Here is a 15,519-nt window from a genome sequence, read left to right on the forward strand (position 1 = left end):
AAAATATATTATGTAGCTAGTGCCGACAGACCTGCTGATGAACTAGATGTCCGGGTAGAGGAAAGACGAACAGAGGGCCACTATAGGGACTTAATGGACACATCTCCAGCTGTGATCTCTTTATAAGAAGATGCCACAGCTACTTAGCTTCCCATCTGCTCACATCTCATCCCTGTCTCCCTTACCCAATCCAATCCCTCCCTTTCTTAGGGCCTAGGGACCTTTCCGAGACTCCTTGAGGGTCCTTGCCCCAATTTCCGAAGCCCTGTGGCCCAGCACCGGTGGTTACTCTCCCAGAAGCCCAGATGTCTTGCTCCCTGCAAGACAGGAAGCAAGCCCTCTCGGGGGCAGCAGCAGGGTGGCCAGTCAGCAGGCAGCGGATGACAAAATACAGCCACACAGGCACTCGGGGGATCCAGGATGCTGGCAGGAAACTGAAAACAAATTCAGTTGAATATTAAGAGAGAGTTGTTGTCTTGCTGGTGTGGGTCTCCTGGTGCTGATGGGAGTGGTGGAACCATGAAGAAAGCAGAAGGCATCTCCCTGGCCTGCCTGGATTCCCGGTTGCTGAGGACAATGTATTCACTGATGGATGTTGCAAATAAGGGAATCTGACCCCAGAGCCTGCTTCCCTCCCAGCCTCTGCATCTCTCATACCCAGTCTCTCTAGCTTTTTTTTACCAGTCCTACAGTCCAGCCATTAAAGCCCAGCAAAGGTTTCTCTTATTTTTTCCCCATAATATGGTAATACATGTTGCAATCAGAATATTTTTCCTCAGACATAAGGTCATACTCGGTTTTTGTGTTCGATTTGTGTTTTTCAGTTTTTTAATTTTCCTCCCTTCAGTTGGCATGGGAACGCTGAAGTGCCAGTTCAGGGAGGATCCATCAAACACGTCATGACACTCCTCTATGCCGCCCAGGTGCATTGATAGGTTCAAAGTGCATACACAGCTCTCCCTCATGGAGGGAAATCTAGAAGCAGGCAGCCTTGCTGTTTTCCCAGCTGATAGGCTCTCCAGCTCACATGATTCCAGGGGTAGAAGGGACCTCAGAGACCAGTCGAAACCCCAGAGGAGGGAAATGTTTAAGCCAAGGTCACACAGCAAGCCAGCAGTATACAGAGGACTCAGATCCAGGTCTTTATACATTGCTGGGCACTGGGTGACCTCTTAGAATCATCTTGAACTTTTCTGGCCCTTTGTTTGCTCATTGGTAAAATCAGATCATCACCTCTCCTTCCTCAAGGGGTGCTGAGAATATCAAGTGAGATTCACGTGATTGGTTCACATGAATGGTGAGCATTTCTTTTAACCCAAAGACTCCAAACATGGGTCTTGCAGGTAGATGATCCTAAGTAGTTATTCAACGTATGTAAAATTAAAGGAAATGGTTACATGTTTATGCTTCAGAAGTGGATACGGTAAATCGTGATTCATCTCCTCAACCATCCGTCCGTTCATCCGTCCATCTACCCAGTGGCCATATTTCAAACACTTAACACCTAATGAAGACCGTGTTAACTTGGTTAAAAACAGGTTAAAAAAAGACATTGACTTCAGCCCTGGAGAAATGTGAGATCCAGCAAGAAAGACAGTCTTGTAAAAAACTCATCACAACACAACGGGTCATGAGCAATTATGGCTGGAAAAAAAGGGGCAATTCTGCTCCCTTGAGAGCATAGGACCCATTACCTGCACAGCCAGGAAAGCCTTCCTCGAGTTCAGGAGGTTTGCATTTGGGGCTCAAAAGGTGACCAGGAGTTTCTTAGGCCACAGAGCCTAGAGGAGTATTGCAGCAGGTGTTCTGGGGGGCCTGCAAGTTTTTCTGCAGCATTGAAAAAAGACAGAGCTCGTGTTTTCTAAGCATCACAGGCCCCGTGTGCAGCTTTTCACAAGCAATTTTTCATTCCATGAATGTGAAGACCATTCGGAATAGGTATTGTTATTAACCCCATTTGATGGCTATAAAACTGAAACTCGGAGCTATTACCTTAGCTAAACCTAAGGTTTCACAGGTGAGAAGTAGCCCATGTGGAATTCATGAGATGCGTGACCCCAAAGTCTGGGTTCATAATCGCTACTCTTTATGGTTCTTTGTTAAACGGGGACATGGCGGGAGGGGATTGAAGCTGTGAGTGTAGTCAGGCCATGGAGGGAAACTTGAAGGAAAGAGAGAATCTGTGAGTTGCCCAAGATCACATGGCTAATCGGTGACGGCACTAAGGCTTATGCCCAATTGTCCTATTTCCGTCTTGCCTCTGGACCATACTGTGGCTCACTGACTAGGGACAAATTAAGAGACCAAGCTAGAAGGTGTCAGAGAAAATCAGCTGTCCTCCTGAGAAAGCACCAAATATCCTGTGTATCTTCTCCACTGTTGCGCTTGTGTTAGGTTTTCCCGGGGATCTGCGTGGGCGGGGGAGTTTAGAGTATTTGTGGTTAACAGATGTGCATATTTTCTTGGTTTAGTGAGATGAAGAGAGGTGGGAGGAGGCTGCGCACAGGCCAGCCCTCAGCAAAACTGTCAAACGCCAGGTCTGGTCTGCAGGACTCCCTCCAGTTCCCAAAGTTACCACCCTCCACCCTTTTGCTTAAGCTTCTGTTGGTTTCCTATCCACCATCATAGAGGAAACACCTCAATTACCCGTTGTATTAGTCTGCTCAGGCTGCCATAACAATATACCATAGATTGGGTGGCTTAAATGACAGAAATATATTTTTTCACAGTTCTGGAAGCTAGAAGTCTGAGATCAGGGTGCTGATATGATTGAATTCTGATAAGAGTCCTCATGGACTGCTGTAGTTGGACTTGCACTTGCAGATCACCATTTCACTGTGTACTCACATGGCCTTTCCTCTGTGTGTGTGTGTGCGTGTGTGTGTGTGTTTATAAAGAGAGAAAGAACACTAACACAGGCTCTTTGGTATCTCTTCTTATAAGGGTACTAATCTCATCGTGAAGTCCCCACCCGTATGACCTCATTGAAACCTAACGTTCTTCCAAAGACTCCATCTCCAAATACCATCACATTGGGGGTTAGGAATTCACATACAAAATTTGGAGGGACAGTTTAGTCATAGCACCAGTTCATGGAATTAGTACCGTACTCAGGAAGATTTGTCTTTATTGCCCAGGGATGCTGCAAGGGCAAGTTTGAAACCAACTGATGCCTTTCTAACAGTGACACTGTGTCAGCAGGGTGGAGGTGGTATGGTACTTCTGTAAAAGGGCCAGGTCTCCGGTAGCCATGCTGATTAGGAGATACCCAGAACCAGATAAAGGAAACCCTCTCCACCACCAGCCTGTCCACACTCTTAGAATGGGCTCTGCCATGCTGAACCAAGATCTGTCGAGCCAAACCTTCCATTCACTGGTCTTTGTTTGGCCTCCGAAGCTACAGAGAATAAAAGTAATTCTTACCAAAGGTGGCTGTTTAGATGTTTGGGGATAGAGCTTGAGCCATACTCAGTGTACGACTTTCCTTCTCAGAGCATTCTCACTGGAAATGCCTTCCAGAACCTGGGCCGCCTGATCATGGTCTTTAATTATGGAACCACTATTCCTGTAACCTGCCCATGAAGCCTAAAGTCCAACTATCCAAAGTAGAGTGGGTCCAGCCACCAGATTTCTTTATACTATTTTTAAGAATAGATTTGGGTCTGTCAGATAAAAGCCTGGAGCTTAATGAATTTTGCTGCCTCAAGGCCACTGCAAAGTCCCCCTATGCAGTCTTCTCATCCTCCCTACTGTTTGTCAGCATCTCTTCAGCCTCTCTGCAAACTGCCTCTTTTATTTTTGATATTAGCTTTACATGTTACATTAAAAGGAACTTATTTCAACTTGCCTCATTTTGTAACAGATTTGGGGCTTAAAAAAGAAAACCAGTAGTACAGAGGCTGGGTGTCATTCCTGGATGGACATCTAAGCATTGGTTACTCGGAACTGGCTTTGCAGGAAAATGAGAAAAGGAAGCATGGCAGCGAGGCTGGCCTGGGCCAATTTGGCAACTGCTTCCCTGGACACTACTAGTTCTTCCTGAAACCACCAGTAATTCCCTGTTCTGGGTAAAACTGTTTGGAGGACTGGCTCCAAGAATTGATAGGGAGCCAGTAAAAGTGGAATGAGGTCTTGCTTGGTGATCAGAAGTCCTCTGTAAGAATCATGACCCAGCAGACAAAGCCCTCTGTACTTTCTGGGCCTTAGTTTCAAGGTAGGTAGAACAGGATCAGACCAGGCACTGAGTCCCACAGGGTATTAACAGGTCATTTAGTAAAAAGAGGGACTATTAAATTTGTAAAATACATATTCTCCCCTCCTCTGAGAAATGAACAAAACACCTTAGCATATTAAAGGGCCTTCAAAATCCTGAAGAATAGACACCCCTCTGCTTTGTTTAATCCAACATTACAGACTTTGTGACCATATAACCTCCCCTAATCTTCCTCCCCAAGGAAAACCTATTAGCCTCACAACAGCAGAGTTCTAATGGGAAACATAGCCTAGACGGGTCTTTAACAACGAACCCTTTGTTGTCAGTCATGTAGAAATGGGGATGGTCTGTGTCATTTCGCACTCAGAAAATGAAGGTAACTTTATTCTGGTGGAAGATAATTCTAATAACTAGTAAATAAAACCATCTTTGTTTTATATAAAGAGGACCTTTCGAATATCAGTTGTGAAATTTTAATTTATTATTCTATCTTGAAAATACCTTTTCCTGGCTTCAGAGATTTCTCTGGTCTGAAACCAGTCCACTTCTTCAAATGTATCTTCTAGGGCTCTCCGGAAAACTTCATCCAAATCTTCAAACTCATCATGTTAACTCTTCACCTCTTTCATGGGCTCTTTTCTGGTTATTTCACCCATTCTCATCTACGATCCTGGACAATTTAATTTTAGAATGCCCCCGGACCTAGCGGATACTTGTGGTCAAGGCAATATTAAACTAGGATCAAAACAGACATCTTATTAAGGCAGGAAAGCAGAGGAGTACCTTTCAGACACTATCTCATTACAAATGTTTTTAAAAAGTCAGGTCCTTATTAATCCTCTGTTTTATCCTAAAATCCATTTTCCCAGAGCAGTTCATTCCTCAAACATTTCAGTCACCATTGCCCTATATTTCACTCCAGCAGCAACTAGCTATATATTTAGTTAAAGCCTTTTGCCTTTTCATTCCCAAATAAGTACAGGACCAGATTTAAATTTTATTTTATTTTATTATTTTAAGGCAGCTGACTCCAAGCAAGACCTGGAGAACTAAAAGGAACCATCTTGGCAGATGGTAAAAGGAAACAAGTAGCAAAGTGGCTCTATTTTGGGGTTTTGTTGTTGCTGTCGTTTTCAGATCAAAGAAACCTCAGATCTAGATATTTCCTAACTAAATTACAAAATCGCATCCACAGCGCTTTTTATTCTCCATGCCCCTCATTTCAACAAGAACATTGGATTTTCTGATGAAGACTCTGGAGAGCATTTCCAGAGAAGCTTGTCATCACAAACAATTAAATTGAACAAACAGTAATAGCTCCCATTTATTGGGTACTTACTATGCCAGGCCCTGTGCTAAGCACTTTCCAAGTTTATCTCCTTCAACCCTTGCAACAATGCTAGGAGAAATGCATTATCATTGCCACTTTACAAAACAAGAAACCAAGGCTTTGAGAGGTGAAGTCACTTGTAAAGATCACACAGGATTCAAAATTAGGAAGCTGCCTCCAAAGTCCTTGTGATTAACCATGATACTACCCTGGAAACATTTCTTGAGCATCTGTCTCAAGCAGTTGGGTTGCATGTACAAATAATCTTGTTTTCCCACCCTCAAAGAGCTCAGGGTCTTAATAGTAGATATGACCTTTCCCCAGGTACAGAAAAGGTAGGAAGTCAGAAGGGCCAATAAAAGCAGTACCAAAAAAGGGAGCTAGTAAAATAAAGGATGAAGAGATCAGTTATATCAGGCATGAATACAGGAAGAATGAGAAACAGTTTCACAGAACAGTGGTAATATCTGAGAAGCACCTTGGAAAGTAGGTCTGCTTTTTTATCTCATACTTTACATTCAATCCATCACTAAGTCCTGTTGCTAACCACCTTCAAAATAGATTTCAAAGCTAGCCCTTCTATCTCCTCTGTCACTAGGTAGGTGCAAGTCACCTTCATCTGTTGTGTCCATTATTGCAGGAGCCTCTTAGTGGGTCTCCCTGAGTTTCTTCTGTGGTGCACTGGGTTACTGTGATAGAATTACACATTTATGCCCTTTGCCATGTAGCTTCATAATCCCTCTCAGAAGGCAGAGTGTATTTCTCTGCCCCATGAGTGTTATGTTTGCTCACATGCCTTTCTTGAGCTAATGGAATATTAGAAGACACAACACAATAAGAGGCTTTCATGATAAGGCTTCGCCTGTTGTGCTCCTGTGATCCTCCATGAGAGTACCAGATCTATTTTAGCTGCCACCCCTTCACACTCACTTCCAAAACAGAGACACACAGGGCAGACCTAAACACTCCATCCAGCTTGATCCAGCCTAGAACAGATGATCTGCAGTCAATCTGCAGACTATGATTGTTTAAAAAAAAGATTCTGGGGCTTCCCTGGTGGCGCAGTGGTTGAGAGTCCGCCTGCCGATGCAGGGGACACGGGTTCGTGCCCCGGTCCCGGAAGATCCCACGTGCCGCGGAGCGGTTGGGCCCGTGAGCCATGGCCGCTGAGCCTGCACGTCCGGAGCCTGTGCTCCGCAACGGGAGAGGCCACAACAGTGAGAGGCCCGTGTACGCAAAAAAAAAAAAAAAAAAAGAGATTCTGTGTAAGCCACTAAAATTTTGACGTGATTTGTTAGGTGGCAATAACTGATTGGTACACACTGTTTTCACATCAATTTACCCCTTTTCCCTTCTCCACAGAGGAACATGGTAATCGTTTAAAAGTGTAAATCAGATCACCCACTCCCAAAAATAAACCCCATTAGTGATCTTTATCGTATTTTAAGTCAACCTCTGTTTCTTATCATGGCCTACAAAATACCCTGCCTCATTCTTTGCTCAGTATGCTTTAGCCCCATTGGCCTTCTTTTTGTTTTTTGAATACACAAGCTTACTTTCACTTTAAAGTTTTTACAATTACTATTCTTTTTGTCTGGAAAGTTACAGAGTCCAGATCTAAGCTGTCTGATATGATAGCCATTAGCCACCTGTGACTATTTAAATTTAAATGAATTAAAATCGAATAACATTAAAGATTTAGCTCCTCCTTCATGCTAGCCACATTTCAAATGCTCAATAGGCATGTGTCATTAGTGGCTACCACATTAGCCCAGATACGGAATGTCTCCATCATTGCAGAAAGTTCTGTTGGTCATAACAAGGCTCCGTTAAAGTATTGCCTCTTCAGAGAAGCCTACCACCTGTTTAAGCAGCTCTCTAGCCTAACTTGTGTTCCATGACTCTACTTAGCTATGTTTGTAGCATTTAACAACGATTTGAAATCATTATATTTATTTGTTTCTTCACCAGTATACAGACCCGGAGAGTACAGGGACTTGGTTGATTTTGTTCTCTGCTACATCCCCAGGGTCTAATAAAGAGGGGTGCTCCGTAAATGCTAGTTGATTGAATACATCAATGAAATATTAATGCTCCATTCATTTACTGGTGGTGAGGACTGTTCCAGGTAGAAGCAGAAGCATGAACAAAAGCAAAACAGTGAGAGATAGAGAGGCATGTTTATGGCAACTCTGCATAGACTGCTTTGGCTGGAACATAATATGTTGGGTTAGATAAGTCTCAAAACTACTTTTTTGAGACTGAGACCATATTATTGAGAGACTCATATTCTGGGCTAAGTCTGAACTTCAAACAAGGTGGGGAGACATTGACAACTTGTTTAAGACAAACAAGTTTCATGATTAGAAACAGTCTTCAAGAAATTGATCTACCCACTGTGTGGCAACTGGATTATAACATGGAGAGACTAATCAGAAGGCCAAAGACATAATCCAGTGAAGAAAGAAGAAAAATGGGGACAGATTCAAGAGTCATAGTGGCGGTGAAATCAACCGATTATAGCATTGGATGGAGAGGTTGACAGAGTCTGAGGAATCAAACCAGACATGACATTTTGAGAGGGAGTGATTCAACAGAAATAAAGTGAGGGATAAGCGAAGGGTTTAGTAGGAAAGGTGGCTGTTTTTGATATATTCTGTTTTTGATATATTTAACCCCAAATGTAGAAGCTATCATCTTGGGGAAAGGGTAGACACTGGGGAGAAAAAGGGAGGAGATAGGGTCACAGAGATCCCCAGGGGTGATGGTGGGGAGAACATAGCATCACAAAGCTAAGGGTTCTTACGGAGAGGTATGAAGATTCTCTCTTAGAATCTTAGGCTACAAGAAATAAGAACATAATATTTGCTGATGAGAAATCTATCATAACCCTAGAGAAACTGGTTCATTAGAATAGTTAGGGTGGAAACCATATTTTAAGGTATTCAGAATGATCTTGGAGTAAGGAAGAAGAGGTGGTAAGTGCCGCTTAAGTAGTTTTATCAAAGCTAATGAACTACCCAGATTCTAGACTCCATGTTTACCCTTATGAGCTTCCCATCCCCCCAGACTCCTGCTTGTCAGTGTCTGGAGTGCAGATTAAATGGAGGGCTTGCATTAGATGTTCTCTGCCCTTCCTTGGAGCTCTGACACCTCCAGGTGCTTTACCAGATAGGTTAGGGATGGCTGGAGCTTATCCCGCTTGCTCGAGAGAGAGACTCTGGCCTAATTAACCACGTCAGTTAACAAATGGAGTTTGGCACAGAGCTAAGATGAAGTTCTTTGATTTAACATTTCCTTCACATATAACTTAAATCTCAGAATTCTTAAGTTTTATAATCAAAGACTTGGAAGGGGATCTGGAAGCTGTCTAGTTCATTTCCTTCCCCTGTGAAAGAATGAATATATGTACACAGACACACACACACGGACAGCCAGACAGACGCACGTCCACACCTCTCCTGCCATCCTTAGAAGCAACAGAAACAACTCTTGATTATTCTTGAGCCAGGGCAGGAAGAATAGCCAATGCCATCACCTCTTTGTTAGGAATGCCCTAGGAAGCCTTACCCTCTTCCTCTGCTGTGCTATGTGGCTTCCACGTCCAGTGGCTGTCTTGCCTTTGGCAGCACGTGCATCTGTCAACCCTTGACTTGCACATGCAACATGGTGCAGACAAGCCAGCATCTGCTCGAGGACAACCTGCTCTAGCAGTGACCTGATTTGCAAGAAATTTTTTCAGAGCCCCTCCTTCTCCCCAGCCTAGACCAAGATTCTCAATGTAACTTGCCCATGTGTCTGTTTCTCCACATTATGCAGGGGATCATACTCCTGTCTGGCTTCTTTCCAACTTACCTATTTGAGTTTACATGTCACCTCCTTGGAGAGGTCTTCCTTGACCACTTAATCCAAAGTAGGTGTTCTCTTCTACAATAGTGATTTGTCGCTACATCCTATTTTCCTATGACCATAGTAACAATCTCTATTACAATTTTTTATACATAAATGTATTTATTTCCTATCTCCCTATAGAACATATGCTCCATGGAGACCAAGACCATATCTACCATTCTCCAGTGTTCCCTCAGGGCCTAGCAAAGTGTGGGACATACAGTAGTTGCTTTTATTGGTCAGCTATTGCTCCATAACAAACCACCCCAAATTCAATGGTATATAACAATGAGCATTTACTATTGTGTTCACAGTTCTGCCAGTCAGCTGAGATGGCTTTGCTTCAGACTTCAGTCTGTGGGTTGACGGCAGCACCTCTGTTTTTTTTGCTTTTCTCATTCTTCTGGGAGCAGCAGGCTCTCTGGGGCATGTTCTTCTCATGGCTTCTGCTTGAAACATGCCTAATAATATCCCATTTGCCAAGGCAAGTCACATGACCAAACATAACATTAGTGGAGCAGGGAGATATACTCTTCCAAGGAGTCTGGGGAAGAGATGAATAGATATACTCTTCCAAGGAGTTTGGGGAAGAGATGAATAATTACCAAATAAGAATTTAATCTACCGTGATGCTCCATAAATATCAGTGGTTGAATAAACGAATGCCCTCCCCTAGACCAGTTGACCTTTCTAGCTAAACAATTTTCCAGTCATTACAATCCTGTGTTTTATCAGCATTAGTTTTAGAATTTCAGTCCATGGTGAATCCATGACCTAGTGCGATAAAAACCATACCACTCTGTTCTCCTTGGACAAGGACTAATTTAAAATCTCTGCCTGTTTACAAGAGGTTATAGCCGCTTTCATTTCATCCTGGCTCTCTCTATCCCCTGTCTTGAGGCATAGGGAAGGCTTCATTTCTGCCAAAAGCTAGAAGAGATAGAACCAATTAGAAGAGCCTACCATCTGGTGGTGTGGGCTCATCAGAATTGCAGCCAAGATTCCAACTGGGACTGTTAAAGGGTTTGTGCATGATAGCTTGAGTGTCTGAGTAGAGCAGGGAATGTCTTGGTCACTGGGAAAGAGTAGAGGTGCCTCAAGATCACCAGGTATCTTAGGGCTGACAGCCCCGACATTCTGTCAAAGAGTGGTCAGAAGGGACACCCTCAGCCACACCCATGTGGGTGGACAACACTTCCTAAAACTGTTGTTTGCTCCTGGCTGAGCGGGGATTAGCAAAGACTCCTCATAGCTTTGACTGACTCATGAGTCTGCCTGGATTTCAAACCTTTTGACCTCTGATCTTGCCTTATCCACCAGCGTCCCTTGTACGCTTTCCTCTCGTTGGTGGCTCTTCTCTGCCTTAGCATGTTGACCCTTGGTCTAGCTCCAGCCTCTCTGAATTTTCCCTTCTGAATTGATGTGTGTGGGAGGACATCTGTGTTTTTTTTCTTGCCTACTGAGCATCTAATGTCCATTGTTTTGGTAATAGCATCCTGATGTCCTTTGGAGGAATTACTGCTCCCCCAGGTCCACGTAGTTTGGATAGACTGAATGAAACCAACAATCTATTTGGTACTTCTCACTGCCGCAAGCTCTAAGACTGACCATATGACTAGGCATAGAATGATCTAAAGAAGAGAATATGCAGCCCACTGTGTCATGTTCAGAAATGAGCATGTGTCCTGACTTTTATTCGGTGACATCAGACCTAGGACTTTTGTGGAACTGAGGGCAAAAGAGAAGTTCCCTTTCCATTGGACTTTGAGATGGGCAGGTGTAGGCTGGCTGTGCCAGGATCTGACACGTGAGTATAAAGCCAATTTAGAGAAAAGCTAAGCCCCCAAATCTAGAGGGTCTATCAGCAGCCTGATGATATCATTCAAGCCCCTGAATCTAGCCGTACCTGAAGTCAAAACTATCCAGTTAGTTTTCTATCACTTGTCACCAAGAGTCCTGACTACTCACTGCCCAAATGGGGTTGCCCCTTTGTCTCTATAAGCAGTAATTTCTTGAGCCAAAAACACTGTGTTAATAGACAAAATACCTAGTTAATTATATTACCCTGCATTTGCCTAGCACTTCTGAATTTTTAAAGCCCTTTCATGTAAGTAATGGCATTTGCCTATTCTAATAACCCTGAGAATATGGTATTATCACCCCATATTATACATCTGGAAACTAAACTGGACACAAAGATTTCTCAAGGTCATACAAGTCAATGTGAAAGCTGGCATTGAACAACTTATTTCAATTCCTCTATATGCCTTTCTATTAAATCTCATTGGAAATTGTCCCCACTGGTCTCTAATGCTCTTAAAATCAGAATGATATATACAAATGACTGAACTTTTATTGGGATGATTATCATAGCATTATTTTTAGGAAAAAGCATTTGGAAATAAACTAGATATCCAATAACAGGCAATAGATGAAGTAAGTTAGGGTATGTGTGTACGTTGAGCTTTTAAGAAGACATTAAGATGAATGTGTGATGTTCAAAGTAACACGTGTTACACTGAGTAAAAAAATCATGTTCTTAGCCAGTAATATAAATATACTCTTAATTTTTTAATTGATATATTCAGAAAAAAGATGGGGAGTTTATCCTTAATATTATAATTACACACATTTTATTTTGTTTGGTGTTTGTGTCCACATGGCTTTCTGTAATATGCATGCTACTTTTGTACACGAAATAAAAGCTAGTCTCAAAAAGTTCATTTCCATCCTAGAGATTCCATGTAATGACATTAGCCTCCAGCTGCCTCCTTAACCCCGATTTTGCCTGCATTCCCTGGGATCTGGACCTCCCGTGACCTTGGGCTTCCCTGTGCACTTGGAACAGCAAGCTATGATACACCAAAGTCATGGGAGTGGTCGGGGATAGAAAGAGATTTCCAGTAACCTCTGTACACTGCACACCTTGACTGCAGCTGCCATGGAGCAGCACAGGTCCCTTGAAAGGGCTCAGGGCTGTGTTACACAAGAAGCAGGCACTGACACCGGGGGGGGAGGGCTGCTGCCACAGGAGGGGAGCTATAGCATCCACAAGGGAGTAGGCAGACACAGCAGACAGTGAAATGAAGAAAGCCCTCCCAGCCCGCACATGTCTAGGGATGGAACCAGAAACCCAAGCCATTGCCCCCTCACTCCCCTGAGAAGTCAGCTTCCTCATCTGTGAAAAAGGGAGAATAAAATTACCTACTTGATGCCATTTTATTGAGTGGAAAGTTGATTTGAAATTAGCAATCATTTACTCCTTCTCACAATAACCACATATCAGTGGTACAATTATTACCTTCATCTGAAAGCAACTGTGGTTCAAAAAAGAGAATTGACTTGCCCAAGCCATGCAAGGCATCCATGGCAGAGCCAGGCCTTGAACCGGAAATCCTTTATTTAGAAAATGGAGCCTTATACCTTATTTTGGACCCTGACTGACCATCATCTAGAAGGAGGTGGAATGAGCTTTTGATTGGACTTATAACTGGTTTTCACCTCCATCACTTTCCAGCTACGGTTATTATAATCGTCTTCCACGGGAATTTACAACACAGCCTGCTGGGACTCTCAGAATTCATAATATCCAAATACTACCCCATAAACAGCAATGAGGCAGGCTTATTTTCATCCCTGCCCGTTGATATTACATAATATACAGCTGTGCATTCATTCATTCACTCATTCATTCATTCACTTGACCAGCACCACCACACACCGTTCTCTGGTGGAGACTGTGATGGGAAGCTAAAGAAAACAAGGTCACTGCCCCCAAGTTGTTTAGTCCAGTGGGGCAGATAAAATAAGGGTCCAGGCAACTAAAACCCATGGCTAAGTGTGACAGCAGCTACAAGGAAGATACAAAGGGCTACGGGACAGAGGAGTGTGTGAATGTGGGGGGCTGGGACAAGGGAGGATTAGGAGAGAAGATGATACAAGAGCTAGGACAGACCAGAGGGACAGAATTTCGATAAGGGAATATGGGAGGCGTAGTGTGTAGGTGGAGGAAACAGCAGTGTGAACTTGAGGACCATTGAGTTGCCCGGTTTGAATGGAGGCCAGGATTCAGTGTAGTGTAGCCTTCCCATCTGATCAATTAAGTGGAGTTCTAGATGATTCTCTGCCTCCGCACACAAAATTTCTTGGCCCTCTGCTGGATCAGCTTCGTCTCTGGGAGCACATCCACAGACACACCACAGAGCCACATACAGCATATGACCCCTGTGCCCAGCCAAGAGCTTCCCCTTGCCCCCAGCGTCTGTCCCTTTTCCTTTGCCAGACTCCATCCCAAACTGGGGACGGGAGTAAAGGAACAAAGACATTAGCAAAAAGTCTCCAGGGAACCTGAAAGCGGCAAAGTGTTCTTGAGCCTCTGATTCCCGGTGAGAAACAGACATCTGAACGTGGCACTTCTCTGCTTAGAACCCTTCAGTGGGTTTCCCACAGCTCTTGGGCTAAAGATCAAGTTCCATAACAGGGCCCACCAGGCCTGGCCCTTGCCACCGTCCCCAGCCCCATACTCCCGCACCCCTTACCCCCCCCATCAGCCCTCTGCCCAGAAAGCTTCTAGAATATTCCTCCTGTTCCCGACACCACATCACCAAAAGCCTTCAGTTCTCAGCTCAAACACCTATTCACCTCTCTGCCCAAAGACGGTTCCTTTGTAATATGCTTTCATTGAATCATGGCCCTTTCTTTCACGTCTTTATCCTGATCTATAACCATGCACTCATTTGTATGATTATTTGACTAATAGCTGCATCCCTTACTAGCCAGTAAGCTCCATGAGCACAGGGCTGCTTTCTGTTTCTGTTCACAGTAGTAAGCACTCCATAAATACTAGCGGAATATTGAATGAATGCACCTGAGGCCCATGGTTGGCTTAATTCCCCTGTATCTGCATACAAATGTAGCTTGGCTGTGCAACTCGGCGGACAGGGTTCAGAGCTTTTCTCAGAGTCTCAATTTGTTTAGTGAGCCTCTGTCCAGCCAAAGGCTGGTACAAAAGCTTCTTCTCTTAATTGTGTATTCCTGGAGTTTTCCACGCACTCTCATCATTGAAATATAGCCCTAGAAGGACTCTTAGAGGTCATAGGAGCTTCATCGCACAAACAAGCCTGGGAGTGGACCTCTGAATTAACACGTGAATGACTCAAGAAAACAGTCCAGCACTTGAGTCCATGTCTTCAAATCTCAATCCAATATCCTCTTCACTGGTCAGACTTGGTGTGTGCGTGCGTGCGTGCGTGTGTGTGTGTGTGTGTGTGTGTGTGCACACGTGTGTATCTTCCTATCTTCCCATCTCCATTCCACCTGCCCTTCTACCTACCTGGTCTGATCCCTCCAACCGGAAGTTTTCCTTCCCTTCTCTCAATGTGTGTGTGAGTGAGAGAAGGGGAGTGCAGAGAACCTCTCCATTATATCAGTTTTTTGTGCATGCCTATTTTCGCTGTAAGAACCTGAGCCCCTTAAGGGGAGAATCAATGACTAATGCATTTCAGCTCCCCCAATTCCTAGTGTAATGCCTTGTAAATGGCAAATGGATTTTATCTCGTGTATCAACTGCGACTCTGACCAATTTGTAGTCACTGCCTGGAATGTTCCGGTGAGAGGGAATTTAAAGCCATGTCTAGATTCAGTGGAAAAGAATTCTGTAATCAATGAATGCTGTCTGCAAGGGTATGAGAGGGGGCCGTAATGGTACATATGCTCCATAGGGGGCAATAGTAAAAGTGCTTTGAAGGAACGCACGAACACATAAATGAATCTTAACTGTTTCCCAAATGTCCTCTATGACTACTTTATCTTGAGCCTCTAAAAGAATAGTAATCTCACCCATCGCAGCAGAAGTCTTCAAGCTAATAGAGGAAGCAATGTTCACATTCTTCTGCATCAAAAAACTTATGATCGTCAATATTGTCTTAAGAACCAAGAGTCAGGCACAGACAAGGTTGGGGCCTGTGTGTCTCAAAGTGAGGGCAGAGGTGAAGGTGGAGAAACCACAATCACACTGTAACATCAACCAGAGAAATGCAGACATCTGCCATGTAACCGGGAGCTCAGCATGGATGCAAGAGATAAA

General features: G+C 43.8%; 1 protein-coding gene across 7 annotated transcripts in view; it reads right to left on the reverse strand.

Annotated features, from left to right (window-relative positions):
- The window catches only part of GRIA1 (glutamate ionotropic receptor AMPA type subunit 1), a 307,667-nt gene that overhangs the window by 281,365 nt on the left and 10,783 nt on the right, over positions 1–15,519 (reverse strand). Inside the window, exons 3-4 of one of the 7 annotated variants that reach the window (XM_032626640.1) lie at positions 12,353–12,359; positions 5,549–5,600 (exon numbers count right to left, since the gene is read on the reverse strand). The exons of the other annotated variants lie outside the window; for them this stretch is intronic. The gene's annotated coding sequence lies outside the window, so the exon portion shown is untranslated. The remainder of the gene's footprint in view (positions 1–5,548; positions 5,601–12,352; positions 12,360–15,519) is intronic. 7 annotated transcript variants of the gene reach the window in all.

Source organism: Phocoena sinus, chromosome 3, assembly GCF_008692025.1.
Source record: "Phocoena sinus isolate mPhoSin1 chromosome 3, mPhoSin1.pri, whole genome shotgun sequence".
NCBI classification, from domain to species: domain Eukaryota; kingdom Metazoa; phylum Chordata; class Mammalia; order Artiodactyla; family Phocoenidae; genus Phocoena; species Phocoena sinus.